Below are 8,333 nucleotides of genomic sequence, written 5' to 3' on the forward strand. Positions count from 1 at the left end.
TGAACCCTGATAAGGTCAGAGAAAAATTTTATGATAACCTAGATGCCCTCATCATCAGTGTGCTGAAAGAATACAAGCTTGTCATTCTGGGTGACTTTAATACCAGAGTAGGCACAGACTATCAGACATGGTAGGGAGTCCTTTGGAAGAATGGAGTGGGAAAGAGAAACAATAATGGTCACTTACTACTGAAGATTTGTACATCTCCTGACCTCATCACTGCCACTATTTTCCATTTACCTAAACACAATAAAACTTCGTAGATGCACCCTCTCAGCAAACATTGGCATTTAATAGACTATGTCATCGTAAGGAGAGGAGACAGACAAAGGCAATGTGTGGCACAGAGTATTGGACTGATCATAGACTTATCCTCTCCAAGATAAACATTTCCATTCATTGGAAGCAGTATCCCCAAGGCATGACAGCTAAAGAAGATTCCATATCAACAGATTAGAAGCACTTCTGTGTGAACAGTTTGTTACTGACTTGGAAAGAAAGCTAAGTCAACATACTGTTGGCAACAGTGAAGCAGAAAAGGAGTGGGCAGTTTTCAAAGATTTGGTGTACAGCATCACGTTTACTCATCTGGGTCAGAAGAACCAGAAAAATTATGATTGGTTTGACAAAAATAATGGGAAAATTCAGAAGCTACTGAATAAAAAACCACAAGGTATTTTTACCTGGCCATGTAACCTTGAGCAAGTTACTTAACCCCAATTGCTTAGGGGCGGCCAGGTGGCTCAGTGAGTAAGAGCACAGGCTCCAGTGTCAGGATGACCTGGGGATCAACTCCGGGCTCAGATACTTAGCACCACACCCAGAAATAACTGGCCGTGTAACCTTGAGCAAGTTACTTAACCCCGATTGCTTTAAAAAAAAAACTTCCAAAAAAAAAAAATAAAGTGCAGGTGAAGCTTAGAGAGATGCAGGAATTGTGGCTCAGTAAGGAGGCAGATAAGATTCAGTTTTACACCAAGAGTAACAATCCAAAGTATTTTATGATGCCTTGAAGGCTATTTGTGGGCCAAAGACCTATGGTACATCTCAACTACTCAGTGCTGATGAAGCCACATTGATCAGGGATAAGGAGCTGAAAACTTCCCGTGTTCTCAACAGACCGTCATTAACCATCATCAGCCAATTCTGAAGCCATTAACTACTTACCTCTGGTTGCAGTCAATATCTATAGCCAAACTTCCAATGAAAGAAGTGTCTTTCAAATGCCATTAGGCTCCTCTCATGTGACAAAGCACCTGGTGCTGATTCCATTCCATCAGAGATCTATGGCAGGAGGGCCACTGTTCATACAGAGGCTGACTGAAATCTTCTGGGCTGTATGGCAAGAGGAGGTTAGCCCCTATGAGTTCAAGGATGCCTTCATTGTCCATCTCTAAAAAGGAAAAGGAAATCAGTTATCCTGTGACAAGATTCTTGCCAGAATCCTCCTTAATAGGTTGATCCTTCACCTGGAAGATAGCCATCTACCTAAGAAGCAGTGTAGCTTCAGAAATGTAAGAGGAATAATGATGTGGTGTTTGCTGTCCAACTACTCCAGGAGAAATGCAATCAATCATGAGACGTGGGAGATATGGGCCACATCAAAAAAGGCGCTATGCTCTATGAGCAAAGGAGAATCACAGTAGTTCAAAAGAAATGTTAGGTGCACAGATTTAGAGACACCTCCCTCTCAAATGGTCATATGGACACAGGTCACGTGCCTGAACTATGCCAAGAGTCTTTCATGCTCGTATTTGTATGATCAGCCATAGCCAGCTACACTGTACATTGACACCAACATTGTGATGTCACTTTGGTTCTCTTTGAGCATGAAGGACAAACAACGACCACCGGAAATGAGAGTGGAGGGTTTTTTTTTTAAGGGACACGATTAGTGATTTTAAATAAGTACATTGCTAATGCACATATATAATTTAATATATGAAAATTGAATTAAAATGGAATATAACTGGACTGAGGGGACTTTGAACAAAAAGTAATAGCTGAGAGAGTCTTTAGAACACAGAGTATCTGACTTTAATTGCACTGCAAGAGAATATCTTGGAGGCTGGATAGACCTTAAAATGGGGAATTTCCACACTGGGCAACAGTCCAGGATCTGAATATTAGAACTGGGAGTTCCCATAGAAGCCAGAATATCAGACTTAGGAGGTCATGTAGAATATATAATGTCTGAGCTTGGAGGAAATCTAAGATCTTGAGCCCCTAAACTGAATGGGGCCATCCCACTCATGTTATCCGAGGTGGGACAGAGTTTAAACCACAAATTATAGGAGACATTCAGAACCTGAGAACAGAAATTATCTGAATCCTTGTAATATTAGCACACAGCCTCTTGGGCCTGGGAGAAGGCATAGAGCTGCCAGCAAACTTAGAGGAAGTGATATTCGAGCCTGGAGAGCCAAAGAACATATAATTGCAGGACAAGCTTGGGCCATAAAGTGACCTAGTATCATAACTGGGAGGCCCCTTACAAGCACAGGTGCTGATAATCTATAATATCACTGTTGGGAACAAGTTTTGTTTTTGTGTTCAGAGTTCAAACATACATGAAAGGACCAGTAAATATGAACAGCTGTAAAAAGTTTATTTAGGGAATGAATTGCAAAGTATATTACATCATATTTTATATTAGCATAATGCTGATCCACTGAATTAAAATTCAAGTTCAGTGTCATTCAGCCAAAGATGACAGGCCAAGGGAACATATAGTGCCTCGTCTGGTTTCAAAAAAAAAGAAAGAAATGAAAAGAAAAGGAAAAAATAGGTGGAAAAAAACTGCTTGCCATCTGCTGTATGTTTGTTAATGAATAGTGCCTATTGAATAGAGAAAGCATACAGAATTCAAAAGAAAAACAATTTGTGCTTTCAAATGATTGGAATACTAATATATAAATGTTCTTTAATACAAAAAAACTGAGAAATTAGGGAAAAGAAAACGATCCAGAAAACCAGATGTATGAGGGGACTTTGATAAAAAAAAAAAAAAGACATGGCTTGTTATATCTTTAGAAAACAATGTCTGACTTGGTGGTGCCCCCCCCAGAGAATATGCTGGAGTTTGGACAGAGCTTAGAGGAGAGAATTTCTGGGCTGGGAGGACAGTCCAGACTCTGAATATCAGAAGTAGGGGGTAACCTTGGAGGAAGAATATGAGACTTGACAGGCTATGTCCAATATAGAATGAGCTTGGAAGCAAATAAGCATCAACAGGACCTGAGTTAAATGGGCCCCTCCAACTTAGAATACCAAACATGACAGGAACTTTAAAATACAGAAAGTGAGAGATGGTCTGAAGCCGAGAACTGAAATGATCTCATTCAATTAGATGTGAGCATATGAGAATGTCAGACCCCGGAAAGGCCATTGAGAAAAGAATGTCATACCTGGCAGAAAACTAAGAAAAAAGAATGTCAGAGCCGGGAAAATGCTTAGAACACTCGATTTCAGGACAAGATTTGGCTATAAAACCAGAACGTTAGAGTGAGGAGGGGTATTAAAAGAGTGATTATTAGAGATCTGTTGATTCTGATAACATATAATATCATTTCTATGAAGTTTTATATGCTCAGGAGTCATGTTATGGGGAAGGAAAGTTGAATGTAAAAAAAATTTAAGTAATTTATGGTATAAAAGGCCACACTTAGCTCAGAATTTGCCTAAGCACAATAGTTATCCTCTTATTTAAAGCTCATGTCCTAAATCGCATAGTCAAAGTACAAATTTGGATATAATAGAGCCTAATCTGGCTCCAAAAGAAAAATAAATAACAAAAATGCATGTAGTGTTTTCTGGGAGTAAGGCTTCTATAAATATTGATATTCAGTTAACATATGGGCTGTATTTATTGAAAAATAGTGTAAATATGAAGGATTTATGAGGGAGGCAAGCTGTGATCCAATCTAGAGCACCAAATTTGGAAAGGGCTTTGGATCCCAGAAAGTGAGAGATGGTCAGAATGAGAGAACTGATACGATATCATTCCACAGATGTGAAAGAACAGAATGTGAGGCCCAAGAGAACCCAAAAAAATCTAAGAATAGACAGAATAAACGGTGATCAGAGTTAGAGAAGAGAAACTGTCTGAATCCATGGGATGTGAGCAGGCCCCAGAGAAGTCACAGAGCAGGGAATGTCAGAAGTGGCAAGGTAGGGAAGATCAAGTAATAACAGAGCTAGCAAAGCCTTTAGAATGTACAGTTTCAATACTAGTTTTGGCTAGTACTGTCAAAGGTAGGAAGGCTCTTAAAACATCAATTAGAAGAGCTCCTATGACTCTGAGAACACACAAGATCATGAGCTTTGTTTCTTATCTCAAGGGTCCAAATTATGAGGAAAGAAAGTTAAAATTTTTAAACATTAAAAATTATATTTTGAGTATGAAGTGCAACATAAATGTTAAGCAAAATGGTGATGTTCTGAATTATCAGTCATGTTCTGAATCACACAGCCAAAGGAGAAATTTGAATATACAGTGCCTAATCTGGCTTGAAAGGAAAATAATGTGAAGGAAAAAACCTGACAAAATATTAAAAATGTGTGATGCTTTCAAGGTTATTATATATACACTATTATTGTTGTTCATGTAACAATTGAAAATATTGTACATGTACTATTGCTCATGTAATTATAGGGAAAAGGAGATAAATGCAGTGGATTAAAAAGGGAAACGATTTGTGATCTGAATAATTGTATTACAAAAAATACACATGTCATATAACATGCTAAAACTAATTAAATAAGTTAAATGGAAAATAACCCTCTAAGTCCCTAAGGTGAGGGACTTAGATCATAAAATGACAGGTCTTTAGAAATTAAAATATCTGACCTGGATGTGCCAGCCAAGTTAATATACTGGAGGATGCACAGAAGTAAGAATGGAGATTTTCAGGGCTGAGATGGCAGTCCAGGCTCTGAATATGAGAACCAGAAGATAAGACCTGGGAGAAGCCAGAGAGAAGAGAATGTTAGAGAGAAGGCAAATTTGGAGTTAGTACCAGGGTTAGCAAAGCCCTTTGAACATACAATTTGAGGACTAGTTTTGGCCATAGAAGCACACCATGTCAGAGCTGGGAATACAGATTATCAGACCTTAGAGGGTCCTAAGAACAATCAATCAAGAAAGCTTATTTAAGTACCTACTCTAGGCCAGGCACCAAGTTAATTGCTAGGGATACAGACAGAGGCAAAACAGACCCTCCCCTCAAGGAGATTACAACGTAATGGTAGAGACAACATGTAAGCAAATATATACAAAGCCAAGAATATCCCTGATACACATGAAATAATTAATAAAAGGAAGACACTTGAATTAAGAGTAATACTTCCTGTATTAGGTGGGATTTTAATGGAACTTAAATGAGAAAGGGAGGTCAGTAGTCGGGGAAGAATAAGGAGAACATTCCAGGTATGGGTGCCAACCAGGGAAAGTACCTGGAGCCAGAAAATAGAGAATCAAGTTCAGGGAACAGCCAGGAGGCCAATGTTACATGATTAAAGAGTACAGGTCAGAGAGAGAGGTACAAGAAGACTGGAAAGGTAGGAGGGGACTACCTCATAAAGGTCTCTGAATGCCAAACAGAATATTTTGTATTTGATCCTGGGGACAATAGGAAAACACCTTAACCTTGCTGGTAAGGAGTTTTATTTCAGTGTTTAGAATTCTAAATTGTGGAGAAAGATAAATTTATGAAACAAAAACAACATATGTTTTTGTATGTTTAGTGTATGAGATACAAGTAAATATCATTGCTGGGAATGAGTTTTGTTGCTATGCTCAGAGTTTCAATTTATAAAGGATTAAAGATTGTGGTTGTTGTGGTTGTGATTTGTCCTTTGTTCCTGAAGAGAACCATGACATCAGGGAGATGATGACATGACTTGCAATTGACTTTGATTTGAGGGAGGGAGGGCTGTACAGTCACCAGCCTCACTTTCTCCTCCAGAGCCATCTGGGTCCAGTGGCCAGATGTTCATCAGGATGACTGGAGATGGCCTAGGATGCAGTGGGAGACCCTGGCCCTTTTAAACTAAGGTCTTTCCAGGTTCTCACTTTGAGTGAGGTAATGCCTATTCAGTGAATAGGTCTATTTAAGAAGTGAGTCAAGGGATGGCCCCTTTAATAATAAAAAAAAAAAATAACAAACTGGGAGGGGAAGACCCTCAGGGTTGCTGACCAAAAGAGACTTAATTGCTATTTACATTCACTCTGAGCCAGGAGGGACAAACACAAGGAAGCCACAATTTTAAAAAGATTTATTTAGGATATGACATGCAACATAAAATATAGTATAATTTGTGTCAGTAAAATGGTGATCCTATGAAACTTATGTGCTGAAAGACAAAGTCAATGAGGAATGGAGAACACAGAGTGCCTAATCTGGTTCCAATTTTGTTAAAATGGAAAAATATCTGAAAACAAAGAAAGTGCAGGCAGGATGTGTCTTGAAGGTTTAAGGTTGCTGAAGGTTATCACAATTTTAATAAATGGTCACTATTGAAAAACTAAGAAAACAAAAAATTCAAAAGATACAATTTGTGTGTTCAAAAAAGTGTTCTGCTCATACATCGATGTAATTTAATATGCATGCATCATATTTTTTAAGTGATTGACATCAGCATAATGCTAACGCTCTTTAGTAAATGCCACATCCTGAAACACAGTTGATGAGAAAAGAGAAAAATATGTTGCTTCGGTGAGATAAAAATCCAAAATATGTGTGTGTATGTGTGCGTGTGTGTGTGTGTGTGTGTGTGACATCACCATGACACCAGGAAGATGATGAAATGACTTGCAAATAACTTTAATTTGAGTGAGGAAGGGCTGTGCAAAGTCACCAGCCTCACTTTCTCCTCCAGAGCCATCTGGGTCCGGTGGCCATATATTCATCAAGATGACTGGAGATGGCCCAGGATGCAATGGGAGACCTTGGCCCTTTTAAGCTAACCTTCCTCTACCCTAAAAAATAATTCCCTGCACTGCCTTAACCTGGAAAGACATTTGCTAATGTGATTATTGTAAATGGGTGATGTGGTGCTTTTTTTAAAATAAATAAGCTGTTAAGAATCTGCTTTAAAACAGTACACCATTTGTGATTTTAAATAACTGCTAAGACCAATATGTAATTTATTATAATTCATTAATACAGTTTGTTGATCTGTTCTTTCCTCCATTTATTCTTATAAGCATTTACAGTTGTATATTTGCTCTTGTGTGTTGCTTTGTCTACATCCCACAGACTTTGCTATGTTATCTCATTTTTGTCATTGCCTTTAATGAAATTATTGATTCTTTCTATCATTACTCCTTTGACACATTCATTCTTCAGAAGTAGATTATTCGATTTCCAACTAATTTTAACCTGTGCTTCAAAAGTCCTTTATCAAATATAATTTTCATTGTATTATGGCCCCAAAGGGGTACATTTAATATTTTTGCTTTACTGCATCTGTTTGTGAGGTTTTTATGCACAAATACACAGTCGATTTTTGTGAAGGTACCATGCAGAGCTAAGAAAAAAGTATACTCTTTTCTATTGCCATTAAGTATTCTCCAGAAGCCTAGCATATCTAACTTTTCTAAGATTCTATTCATCTCCTTAACTTCATTCTTGGTTTTTTTATGATCAGATTTATCTAGGGGATAAATTGAGAGGCCCCACTATTACAGCTTTACTGCCTATTTCCTGATATAAGGCATTTAACTTTTCCTTCAAGAATTTGGATTCTATATTATTTGATGTGTATATGTTCAGTGTTGATATTAATTCTTGTTCTATGGTGCCTTTAAACAAAATGTAGCTTCCCTGAACATCTCTTTTAATTAGGTAAATTTGTACTTTTCCTTTGTCTGATATAATGACTGCTACCCCTGCCTGTTTTATTTCTGCAGAAGCATAACAGATTCTGTTCCAACCCCTTATTTTTTAACTCTGTGTGTCTCTTTGTTTCATGTTTCTCTTGTAAACGACATATTGTTGGATTCTAGTTTCTAATCTATTCTTCTATCCTCTACCAATTTATGGGTGAGGATATCCATTCACATTCACGATTGCTAATTGTGAATTTCCCTCCATCCTATTCTCTTCTATTTAACCTTCTCTTTTCTTAGTAATATGAAGTAACAGTACAAAAGTCTGTTTTGCTTCTGACCACTGCCTCCCTTAATTTTCCCTCCCTCTTACCATAACACACACATCTGTCTCTTAGCCCTTTCCACTCCTACTTCCCTGTTAGGAAGTATAGTTGAATTTCTGTACCCAACTCTGTGTGTGTGTGTGTGTGTGTGTGTGTGTGTGTGTGTGTGTGTGTGT

At 37.9% G+C, this 8,333-nt stretch overlaps 1 long non-coding RNA gene across 2 annotated transcripts in view; it reads right to left on the reverse strand.

Moving 5' to 3' along the window:
* LOC138176480 (uncharacterized) overlaps window positions 1-6,123 on the reverse strand; it is a 145,759-nt gene extending 139,636 nt beyond the window's left edge. For both annotated transcript variants that reach the window (XR_011172303.1, XR_011172302.1), the window contains exons 1-2: window positions 4,850-6,123; window positions 1,168-1,393 (exon numbers count right to left, since the gene is read on the reverse strand). This is a non-coding gene — a long non-coding RNA (uncharacterized lncRNA). The remainder of the gene's footprint in view (window positions 1-1,167; window positions 1,394-4,849) is intronic.
* Between the last annotated feature and the right edge of the window lie 2,210 nt (window positions 6,124-8,333).

Source organism: Petaurus breviceps, unplaced genomic scaffold (assembly GCF_028583685.1).
Source record: "Petaurus breviceps papuanus isolate PSGF00001 unplaced genomic scaffold, PetGlider_PUasm1.0 89614, whole genome shotgun sequence".
NCBI lineage: Eukaryota > Metazoa > Chordata > Mammalia > Diprotodontia > Petauridae > Petaurus > Petaurus breviceps.